The 12,680-nt window shown below is 41.0% G+C and overlaps 1 protein-coding gene across 1 annotated transcript in view; it reads right to left on the bottom strand.

Moving 5' to 3' along the window:
* The window catches only part of LOC147153037 (cadherin-4-like), a 231,124-nt gene that overhangs the window by 205,453 nt on the left and 12,991 nt on the right, over positions 1 to 12,680 (bottom strand). The window lies entirely within an intron of this gene.

The following is a 12,680-nucleotide window of genomic DNA, read 5'->3' as shown; positions in this document are numbered from 1 at the left end:
TTTGATGAGGTCTTACTTCACTCTGATGCCGCTTAACTCTCGCGGCTGCAAGCTGTGTCGGACAACGCACGCGATTGCTTGGGAGGCAACCCTGTGACATGAAGACATAGGCATCTTCACCTCCACATGCCGGGCAGACAGTAAGGAGCTAATGTTGTTGTGCTAACGCCTTTTGTTTTAACGGCCTAAAGCAAGTTGTTACTATGAGCTGTACCGTATTCTACTGTTAGCCGGGGAGGGAAGGGTGTGTGGGGAAATAAAGATCCATGCTTGCCTGATTGCTTGCCCACTGCCAGTTGCCGTCTGCCTCCCGCGAGGTGACACGAGTTTAGCGTTGCTGAATGTCTGAAATATAACCAGTCGGGATTCGTGTGCGCTTCTTGTCCGCTTCAGCTTATGTTAGTGGAGGAGCAATCGCCACGGTATTTTTGATTTTGTGGAGGTGATCATGATGAGATCACGTTTTATGTCAATAAATCCAAACTATTGTGCAGAACACTCTTATACTTTATACTATAACAGGTTGAAGTGGACACGAGTAGTACTGTGCATTTGCATTTTGGTGGCGATCGGTCGCCGTTTTAGACAACAGAACTGACAAAGCAAGTAATATTACCACGCTTGGCTCCCTCCCGTGACGTAGACCGCTGAGACCGAAAACATAACATAAACCAGGCCCCAAAAGGGGGCGGGGCAAATTGTCGTCAATCTAATCACAAAAATAGACCTTAAATCACGACAGAGTCTTTTGGGGGGCACTTTAGTACTGATGTCATTTTTACATCCAAACCTATTATATAAGTGCCAATGTTAAGCTCACCCAAGTGTCCCTTTAAGTCTGACTAAAGTTCAAGAGGCAGTTTCTTGACCAGGGAGCCTTACAATCAGTGTATCAGATTTCGATTTCAGTATGAGGGTTGATCATTTTGTTCATTATTGTGTTTCCAGTACTACTTCTTCCTTGGACCGTACAACACAATATTTTGTGGAAATTAGTTATTGCTTAACAGATGCTTCGTAGAAACAATGACATGCAGTTATAAAGTCTACAATAAAGTCTATACACCCCTGTTCAAGGTTTTTGTGATATCAAAAAAAAAAGAGAGAAAAATCATTTCTAAAGTTGTTCCACCACTAATGAGACCTACAACCTGGAAACTAATTGGAAATGTTTTAATCTTTTCCAGAGGGAAAGAACAGATAAACAAAAGAAATAACTTTGCACAACTGTGCACACCTGCTTATAACTGTGATTAACAATTATATTCAAATTCATATTAAATGGGAGCTAGCTAGCACAAGGGGTTGAAACAACTAGTGCAGAGGTGGGCATTCTTTCTGCCCGACAGAGCGTCACTGACAGATGCCCGTTTTGCTGACGTTAGACAGGAAAAGTTGATTGGACTCTCTAAATTGCCCGTAGGTGTGATTGTGAATGCGGATGTTTGTCTCTTTGTGCCCTGCGATTGGCTGGCAACTAATTCAGGGTGTCCCTCGCCTACTGCCCGAAGACAGCTGGGAGCACGCCCTGCGACCCTTGTGAGGATAAGCGGTATCGATAATGGATGGATGGATGGATGGATGCAAACCTGGGATTTGAAGTCAATGGGTCAAAACTAACTGCATGTATGAAAATGTACAGATGCTCAAGGGAAGAGGTTCATTCCAACATTCAGCTGATTTCAACCTCGCTGAAGGACACTTTCAATATTTGATGACTTGTTGCTATGCTGCTGGTGTGATGTCCCCTACATTACAATAAGAATTTCAGAGTGTGCACCAATTTATAAGGAAATATTTGACCAATTATCAAACAGTTACAAAACAGCTACTGTTATTTTATTACTGTATAGTTACTATTTTTCATCAAACAGCACCGGACAAAAAACATCCTTCAATTAAGAGCGTGCGTGTGCATGTGCGTTTGTGTACCAGGAAAGAAGGCTAAAAGCTGATAGTGTTCCTTTGTCATTTTACAGACTTCAAAGTCCTTACAGACCATCTGTGCATTAAAGTGCTCGAGTTCAAGTAGAGCTTTTAAATGGATTTAATGTCTTTGGGAGAGCCATAACCTTCGTATTGTTGTACCCCCAAAAGGCCTGTCAGACCAAGGCAGGAGGTCTCTTAATGTACTAAGCAGATGACAAGGATACAGAGTTCAAACAAACCATGGAGTAACTTAATCTGCAGGAAGTCACCCCCCAGTTTTGCCTTGACTGTTGGCCTACTTTGTCCCTTCATTCAAAAAAGTGTGGAGATGTCAAAAAAACTCATTAAAAATAATGGCCTCTACTTGTTTTATTTGTTTCCTTTTCTTTCCCATCATCTCCTGCTTGCCTTTCTAATGAGCAATTGGCAAAGGCTGGAGGACACTTGCTACCTCAGCACACACAGCACGTTCAAGTTTATACCACAAGTACAAAAAAAAGACCAAAGTACATACTGTACATTTTACACAATATTGATTCCCCAGGAATGTTGGTGTTTAACATTTGAGCTTTATAAGGTCAACTTAATTCAGCCAGCATGGGGTCGATTCCAGTTGACTGAGTGTAGGTGTAAATGTGAATAACTGTCTGTCTCTATGTGCACTGCAATTGACTTGCGACTATTCCCGGGTGTAATCTGGATTCACTCACAGTATTTGCAAAGTTCCAGCTTCCTTGTGACCCCGAACAGTATAAATAGTTGAGAATTGATGAATGGATGGATGGAGGGATAGGCTGGGGTGATGCAAACTGCATTGGTGTGTTGTGATGTAGAAGCAGCTGAGCCTAAAGGCGAAGTTGTGGTCGGTCTACATTCCTACACTCACCTATGGTCCCAGGCTGTGGGTCGTGACTGAAAGAACAAGATCCACGATACAAGAGGCTGAAATTAGTTTCCTCCATAGGGTGTCCGGACTCTCCCTCCGGGATAGGGTGAGAAGTTCAGTCATCCGATAAGGGCTTAGAGTAGAGCCGCTGCTTCTCTGCATCGAGAGGAGTCTGATGAGGTGGCTAAGGCATTTTGTTAGGATGCCTCCTGGGCGCCTCCCTGGTGAGGAGTTCTGGAAACATCCCACCAGGGAAAGTCCGAGAGGATGACCCAGGACATGCTGAACTGATTATGGCTACATTCGGACTGCAGGTCTTAATGGTCAGTTTTGATTTCTGGGTGAAATGAGGTTAGTCAAAACAACTTTGCAGATTCATTGACTATTGTCAGTCTCCCTGCCAAGCACTCACCGCCCGCCGTCCACACAGAGCGCATATTAGGCTTTTGATGACATATAGGTCAGATACATGCAACCTGTACGTTAAGACTGAGGCTGTATTATAAAAAAATCCAATATACATCCAATCTAGTAACACATATGAAAGTGACCGAGGTCGGACTTCAAACAATTGGAATTGAGTCGTTCAAACTGTCATAAAAAAACCCATCAGATACAGGTCAGAACCGGGGAAAAAAAATCTTTTTTTCTGTCGCATTCGCTTCCAGTCTGAACGTAGCTACGTCTCCCGACTAGCCTGGGAAAACCTTGGGGTCCCCCAAGAAAAGCTGGACGCAGTGGCCTGGGAGAGGGAAGTCTGGTTTCCCTGTTTAAGCGAAAGAAGATGGATGGATGGACTGATGGATTGACATTTCGCACTGGCAGGACACCACGTCATGTAAACAGAACTTAAATAGCGATTTGTTTGTAGACCCGTGCACGACCATTCTTGTTTGTATGTGTCTTTAAGCTTTGCCTTTCGAAAACGGTAAGAAATGCACACATCCATCATCTGCTTACAGGTGTCACACTCAACACCTCCCACTAGCCCATATCACCCGCACTCCTTTCACCCATCCACCCACACGTCGGTAACCTCATTAATCACTAATGTCTAGACCTTAACAGGGAAATAAAACGCCTGACCATATGTCTAAATCATCAAAACGAGCCTGTCTGGAAAATCCATGTACAATTCTTCAAAAGTATTATATGAATGCGGGGCATTTTAACAGATTATATGTAACAGCTCCCAGTGGTCCAATTACCCAAAGAGCCAAAGAGCATAAAGAAGGCCGTTAGTGTAGTGCAGGCATGTCCAAAGGCCGGCCCGGGGGCCAAATGTGGCCCACGGTCAAATTTTATCCGGCCCGCTGCCGCTGTCATAAAATGATAACGTCTGGCCCGAAGCCCCGTTGACAAGTATATAAAGTACACTCTAAATGCAATTTCACTTTTACACATGTCCAACTCCATAACCCTGTGTTACCCTTTCCGAACAGTTTCTAAAATGGCGTCAAGGAATAAAAAAGGAAAGCTGACAGCGAGGGCCGGCAATTTAAGGAAAGGTGGAATTTTTTTCATTGAAATACGCAACAACTGTGTCTGCCTCATTTACAAGAGCCTGTTACTTATTTCACTGTTTTTAATTGTAAATGTTCACTGAACATTTATGTTCAACAATATGCCATGTTTCAAATTAACTCTTGCCTGTTATAGTGAATATGATATATTTTTTACGTATTCCTCTGTTATTGAATTAAACAGTTATGAGAACATTTGATTGTCAGTTGTTATTCATGTTTGAAATATAATTTGCCCTGGTTGTTAGTGAAATTCAATCTTTTATCAGTCTAAATGTTCAGTGAACATTTATTTGCCAGTGATATGTAATGTTTGAAATGGACCAAAAGACATGTTTTAGAATCTTGAAATTTAGATTAAAAAAAAGTCAAAAAGGAAAGGCAGACCGGTATGCTAAAATGTGCTTGAATTTCTTGGTGTTCCATTTGCAAAAGAATGTGAGGCTAAATGGTCGGCCCCCCCGACATTTTCACCTCACGAAATCTGGCTCTCTTTGCAAAAATGTGGACACCCCTGCTGTAGTGTCTCCATAACTTGACATCCAACAAGGCTTACTTTTGTTGGATGTCTATATAATTAATATCTGTGAAAAATGAATGTTTTTATCGTGCATCCATGTTTGTGGCTTTTACACACTGGCCATAAACAATGAGATGTTTAAAACCGACGGTGGCAGGAGATTTTTTATTTTTTTTAAAAGAACAGAAATTAAACATTGATATATAAGGGAGTCACACAGATTCATTATGGATGATGATTTACCCCTAGAAAAAAAAATCACAACAGAATCCAAGACAAAGAGGATTTTGCAAAAGATTAAGGGAAAATATGAGGCCATAATCTCCTAATAAAGACAGAGAGAAAACAATAAAAGATTTAAGTACGAGCCAAAAGCGGTAAAAGGAGGCTGTATTTCAACAATATCTAATCTCCACAAGGGTGCTCGGCTACTATCGACCCAGATAATGCTGCAGTCTGTGTCATGCGATTCGGGGCAAAAGGTAAGCAGGAAATCAAAACAATGCAATTCTCTTTGAGGATAGGGTGGAGAGAAAACTGATACATCGTCTATCCCAGCAGAGCAATTGGCTCCTTTATTCCGGCTCCCATGAAAGCGTCTTTCAAAGCATACCCCTATGACCAAATCAGAGTTTGAGTTTGTGGCTCTGCTGTAATGACTCTCAGCAGGAGGCAAAAGAAACATAGGTTCATTCGTAAATGAGTCCTCATCTGAAAGGCGCATGCCCATCCATGCGTTATCTATACCGCTTATCCTCACAAGGGTCGCGGGGAGTGCTGGAGCCTATGCCAGCAGTCTTCGGGCAGTAGGCGGGGGGGACACCCTGAATTGGTTGCCAGCCAATCGCAAACGGTGCATGCATAAATGGCAAAAATATATTGATATTTTAAAACAACGCCAAGCTTCAAAATAATGTTGATCATCTCTCATTAATTAGGAGAGTCTTATCTTGTCATTACCATAGCGAGCCCTTATCGCGTACTATTCTACTCTGTCACTTTAGGAATGCAAAGCCGCCTCTGTCTTCAGCGTTTCCACATGAAGGTAAAAGGCAGAACAGACCATGTGCTAAATGACAGAATCAAGCTGCAGGTCATAAGGGAAATCATCAATTTAAATTTGAGTAACTATTTCTACCTCAGCTGAATGGCATCATACTGCATGTTTAAGTGAGTGGGTGGATGTTTAATCAACAAGCATGCAAGCAATCTTGACGAAAACCAGCTGGGATCACCAAAATACAGCCATTCAAGATCTTCATTATTGCTGATCGTAACAAAAATATCTAACGTTTATTCAAATAAAGCAACGCCTGCTGAAAAACATTCTAATATATTTAATGAGAAGCTACACAACGGACATGAGCAGAAAGGGCCGCAGCAGAGCAGGGCTTAAGCCGGCAACATTTTCATATCATGATGGATAGACAGCGGTGTCGTTTCAGAGGACGCGATTGCTCCCGCAGCGCCGCTGACGACCAAACTAAGCATGCAAAGCTAGTTATGTAATCATGTAAAAAAAAAAAAACAGAGTTTAACATTGCTAATTATGCTTCTTAACATCAAAAAACGGGAAAGTACAAAAATAAAGAATCACGCACCTACGACACTCCACCACAGCCAATCAAACAAATCAGCAGATAAAGTGTTCTAAAAAAGACAATGTACACAATATTAATTCATTCACTGCCAGACATTTTTTTTTACCTCTTTTACCTCAACGTTTGAAAAAAATTGAAAAAAATGTAAATAAGTTCCTGGAATTGAATGGCTGGACTGTGAAAAGGCAAGTAAATTCGTCAATGGCAGTGAATGAGTTAAATACAGAAGGGGTGGGCAGATCGATAATATCGATACCGAGTCAGTATCAATATCAGATCAATACCGGTGTGATGAGATCGATTGAGTTTCAGTTTTCAGGTTGCCAGAGTTTTGGCTGTTGTCAGACCAGCTTCTTGTGTTGTGCCCCGTGTGTCCCATCTGCCATGTGACTTATCAGCGCGAAAAAGCAAGCAAGCCGCCGCCCTCAACCTTAGTTATTAAAAAATAGCGGTATCTGCGATACTGGCACACAATTTACTTGGTATCGGATCTATATAAAAATATGCAGTAACGCACACCACTACTGTCAACCTAAGGTCTTTCAACAAATCCTAATCTTCCAATTTGTACCATTCGAACTCACAACGTCCGTCATACACTCAAAGTAGACCAAATCAAACAAAACCACACAGCCCAATTCAAGCACAGCAGAGTGATGACGACTAAGATGTTGCCACTATCCCTTGAAGGAAATGAGTGACAGAGCTATTCAAGTTTGCAGTTGGAGTCGCTGACGGAAGCCTGTTTAAAATCAGAGGCGGACCGGCCTATAGGCGGGTACTATTTTTTGTTGCAGACGGATGACGGATAACGGACAATCACTTTTTTAGTAAAATGCCCAGTTCTGTATTTGACATTATAATGTTACAAAGAAAGTGCAGGGCAATATTATTGGCTGAAAGAGTGAGTGTGTGTGTGTATATGCAGGTGTGCGTGTACGTGTGTGCGTGAACAAAGAAGCTTTCATAATTCTAATGAAATGCAGGTACAAGAAGACGATGTGTATCCAACATGCATGGGGATTAGAACTGTCACCCCTCTTTTTCAGAGACAAGAATATTGATTAACAATTTACAGCACCATTACTATTCTGTGCAGGTTGAATTCGGATCCATTTCTGCATTAAATACAATCAAATTCATCCACACAAATTTGGCAGTGCCATTTGTACGTGTATATGCATGAAATTTTGGCTTGCAGAGCTTTTCCAGGCTAATGGAGGTTACATCAAAACACTCTGTAGTATTACAGTTGTGGTCTTCATGATTGTTTGTTAAAGCCTGGAGTTCACCAGAATCCCCATCTTTGAACCCTACTCATATAAAAGCTGAAAATGGCTGTGGAAAGCATTCGAGGACGAGAGATTGTTTTTGCTATAAAACGTTAAAATGTGCAAAATTACATCAAGGATTCCTTGTCAATTTGCACATCAGACTTGTCAATTTGGACATTAGATTTGCTTGGGCATTTCATACACGATATCTCGCACACACACACGCACACTTCTATTTTGGCCAATTTTGTGCCTCAAAGTAACTCCAAATGATAAATAACATTATTGACCGCCTGTCTAGATTTTCCTCATCCTGGCCAAGGTCCTAGATCTGTCCTTCTCATTAATTCCCAAGTGGCTAACAGGCATGCCCATGTATGCGTGTACGCCCGTGTGTGTGTCTGGATGCATGCACGCATGCCTTCAAGTGTGTGTGCACGTGTGCATTTTGTTTGTGCGTGCATGCGTTCATGCAGGAATGTCTTTGTGTATGTGTATGTGTGTCTATGTGCTGTGTTTTCGGGTTTAGGATGGAACATGGATCCTCTTGGACCTCTTGCAGGTTGGGTACCAAAAAACAAGCAACAAAAATGAGAACCGCCATTTGGGGGTTCTCCTGGGATAAAGGGAGACAACATCATGGAGAACTCATCACGTATTGGTCCCCTTAAGGGAACAGCGTCGGGTTGAAAAGAGTGAACTAGAACAAGCGTATTGTGGAGTGTATTGACTGTCTAGTGGTTCAAAAAAAGGAATGTAAAGCATAAAGCATTGTAGCTTGTATTGCTCTTGTGCAAAAATCGCTCAGAAATTAGAATGTGAAAACATCTACCAATGACATGTTGCCAAAGCCCTAAGCTTTCCAAACCTGAATGAAAAAAAGCAGCTTGATCACGGTTGCCACAGGAGAAATTTTGCACATGAAAACGGAGTTATCCAACCAAGAAAGTGCTAATTGGTTTCTTGTAAACAATCTAAAAATTGCACATTGGGAAGAGCATTGAGCTTTCTGTCAAGCACAGTATCAAAGGAAGGTCTTGTGACATGTGCACGGTTGAGTCCTCAAACCATGCTTGGCCCACTGAACAGGCAAGAACCGTGTCTAGTCAATGAGTACATAGACAGGGCTGACGCCTTCCCACACGTGGAGGTATTTGGGGTGTCATCAGTGCCATGAATCTTGACCTAATCACAGATATCGTACTTGTTAAAAATGTCATTATTGATCTAGGTCAACACATGTTGAGCAAAAGGTGGAACATCAGCATAAAACGCTGTACGTGTGAGGGAAGTTGTTGACGATGTGTAGGCTGATTATGAATAGAGGGAAGGTCACCTCCATAAAAAAAGAAAACATAAAATGAAAAAAAAAAGACCGGAAGTACATTGCGATGGGTGAAGCTGTTGATGTTGCATGTGAAGCAGGCAAGGTAATTAATCCAACACTAACCAACAAACTTATTCATGTCCTGGTCAAGGAAAGCAACCAAAAGTGTTTCATGACATACAATGAAGACCTTTAAGAAAGGGACTAGGTCCCAAAAAGTGAAATATATTGATGTTGGCTACTGCACTGCGGAATGTCTCCAATCCTCGTGCCTTTCACTAAAGTTGTCTAGAAAATGCACACATATCTCAACCAAATTTATGATGACCACTTTAAATCCCTAGCTCGAAGCCCTTTGACAAAAGCCCAGATGATTCTCTTTAACCAATGCAGGGAAGGAGAAGTTGAGTATTTAACCAGTGCTGATCCCCACACACGTGTGAACTGGATATTCTCCCAAGGGGAAAAATAATCGTGTTTTCTTGAAGACAAACAGTACCATTTTGCAAGACCAAGTGCGCAACCCATTCTTGATTTTCAGAGTGCCTCAGTGCCCAAGCAAAACTTTTTGCTGCAAAGTTTTGTCACTTACATCCACACAACTACTTTGACGACCGTGTTAAACATAACAGACACTGAGATGGACCAGAAAATTCTTTTGGCATGACAGAGGAGTCCATCATGACCAATTAAGTTTTATTTGATGTAAGTCCAGTGAGTAATACTCTTTTATTTGTAGCGGTATGTGTGCACAGGGAAAAAGAAACCTGTGAGCAGGATTCCAATGAAGCTTCATGAGAATACGGTCCCCTCGACACTTGGAAACCGCATACACCAACTGTGTATGTGTGTGCGTGTGTGTCTTGGCATTATTCCTCTCCCAACTGACAGTTTTAGGTTAAACAATGTTATTATTAAAGCCCTCCCATACCTCTGCGTTTCCCTCCATTGTCACCCTTACAGTCAATAAATCAAGTGTCTGAAGTCTGTGGCTACGTATATCCCTTATGGTACTTCTGTGCATGCTTGTATCTGGCCCCGCAGCTACAGTTGGTTCTCAGGCACACATGAAGGTGACATGCAGCTTTGATTGCGCGTGTTTGTGTGCGTGCATGTGTTTGTGTGAATGTGAGCGTGTGTCACAATTTTTCGTCCCATGCAAATATATTTGAAATCCAACCTATACGTCATCAAAAGCCCATTATGCTCTCCGCGTCGCCGAGGGAGATTGCTCAGGAGACTACTGACAATCATCCGTGAGTCTGCAACGTTGTTGAGATCAACATTGTTGACTTAAAGTGGAAATCAACCAAAACATATGTTTTTCAAGAATATGCTCTATACAAGCCCACTAGTTGAAACAAGGCATTCTGATGAATATTGCGTTTGTGGAATAAGAGTTAATCCACCCGTTTTTAACCAACTCTGGGGGCGGCCATTTTGTCACTTCTATCGACTGAAGATGACATTGAAGTTGTTCAGGGCTTAGGTAACGACCAATCACGGCTCAATATTGCGCTTGTGGAAAATAGTTAATCCACCCATTTTTTGCCATTTTGTCACTTCTGTCAATTGAAAATCACATCACAACTGCTCAGGGCTCAGATAACGACCAATTACGGCTGACCTGTTTTCTGAAGATGAGCCGTGATTGATCGTTACCTGAGGCCTGAGCAACTTTAATGTCATCTTCAGTGTGAATGTAGCCTAACTGAAGGTTTGCACGTGCAAAAATAGGCGCAAACTCGATTGCTCACGCAAACGGACTTACGCATAGTTCATACGCATAGTTCATTTTGCACATTCTGATAAGAGTATATACAAATAGATTTAAAATAATGCAATAAGGTTAATCACACCTGAGACGAATTTTGATAGCTAACTTTGCTTCTTAAATAACGCAATCTGAAAGGCAAGTGCAAATCAGCTCACAAAGTGGTACCAGTGTATCACAGGCAAAACGAGAGGAGGTGAGAGCACCTTTGCGCTCATGTAAACATTTCTGAACTGCCACGAACAAAAAGCACCACATACTAGTTATTCAGTTATACAATTTTAGAGATTTTAAATTATTAAGGGCTGACTTGGAGCCAGTGACAATAAGGAGCCATGCCATTTCACCTATGACAAAACCCCTTTCAACTCTGCATTTCTGTGTGTGTCATTCCCATTTCCCAGAGTGGTTTTCTGGGTGTGCTGTCCCAATTCTTAAATGTAATGTTATGCAAGATGTGCACATACAACACACTCCTGCGCACTTGGAAAGATTAATTTAAAAAAAAAAAAACAGGACTTTTACGCGGTTGTTGGATTTCCCCAATTATCAGTGCGCTGGATTTATTTTCTGCAATTCAGTGATGTGTTTGTTTCTCCTCCACTAACACTTCCAATTCCATCACTTTAAACTTCATTTTGTGCTTGCAGTGCTCTCCCAAATGATCCATGGTGAAAACCATCAGAGCTAAGTAAAGTAAAAGCCGTTTTTTTTAGATAAGGCAGTCTACAGCACTTTTACACCTGTTGCCAACAGCATGCACACAATCTGTTAGAGTATCTGCTATTTAGGGTTTCAGTAAAAGATGGCAATTTAAGAAGATCAAATGCAAGACATCGGCAAACAGTGTATGCGTTCTGTTGGGGGTGAACACATAATTTAGTGCCCATTATTTGGAATCATAGTAGATCAGGCCCAGTGTCTGTTGAAGTATTTGCATCGATATTTAAATACAAGGATCATGCAGTTATTAGTTATTATTAGTTAACCCTTTCATGCATAGTGGTCACGACAGTGGACAGCTATTTAAAAGTTGCTTTCGCCTATATTAATTAACCTAAATTTTAAAAAATCTGTTTAACCCTTTCATGCATTAATTATTATTTAATGCTATTATTTAAAATATACATATATTTTTTAGTTTAATCAATATAGGCGAAAGCAACTTTTGAATAGCTGTCACTGTAGTGACCACTTTGCCTGAATGGGTTAATACTGCTGTAGTTTGGTACTGGATTTTTAACAGACATTGGCTACTAAAACAATTTAGATCAAAGAAACAACAAAAATATAAACAACAAAGAAATCAAATGATCATTCCTCATTGTTGTATTTAACTAAAAAAGCAACAGTAATTATTAATTATTACCAAAAATACTTGAAATTCTGATTTTAGAATGCAGGTCCCATAATTATATGCTGTAAATTTAGAAATACATTTTGTATTCTTTTTTTTTTTTTCAAGCGAGCACTAATTCACATTGAAGCAAATCAACTTGCCTGAAATGAATGTGGTAATTGATGTAACCACTTACAGTAAATTGATAAATTGAGTTACCACATACAAAATAAAGCCCTTTTACTACTGGACTATGCACCATTGTGTCAGGCAAAATTGCATCTCATTGTGACCAAATTGTACATGTGAAAAGGATGCGAGGCAGCAATACTCATATTGTGACTGTAGTGACACCCCCTGCTGGACCAAAGACTTCACTACCACAAAGAATGAATGCAAGCTCACTTTCCAGAAAGTGTATGTCTGTCATCCAATATCATTTGGAGCCAGACCTCAACAGGATGAAGTTTAAGACACAGCCATCCAAAGCTCCTCACGAAGGTCTCC

This window comes from Filicampus tigris, chromosome 1 (genome assembly GCF_054856515.1).
Source record: "Filicampus tigris isolate MCC_2025a chromosome 1, RoL_Ftig_1.0, whole genome shotgun sequence".
Taxonomy (NCBI): domain Eukaryota; kingdom Metazoa; phylum Chordata; class Actinopteri; order Syngnathiformes; family Syngnathidae; genus Filicampus; species Filicampus tigris.
Note: the sequence above shows the minus strand (reverse complement) of the source record. Positions and strands in the feature narration are given on the sequence as shown.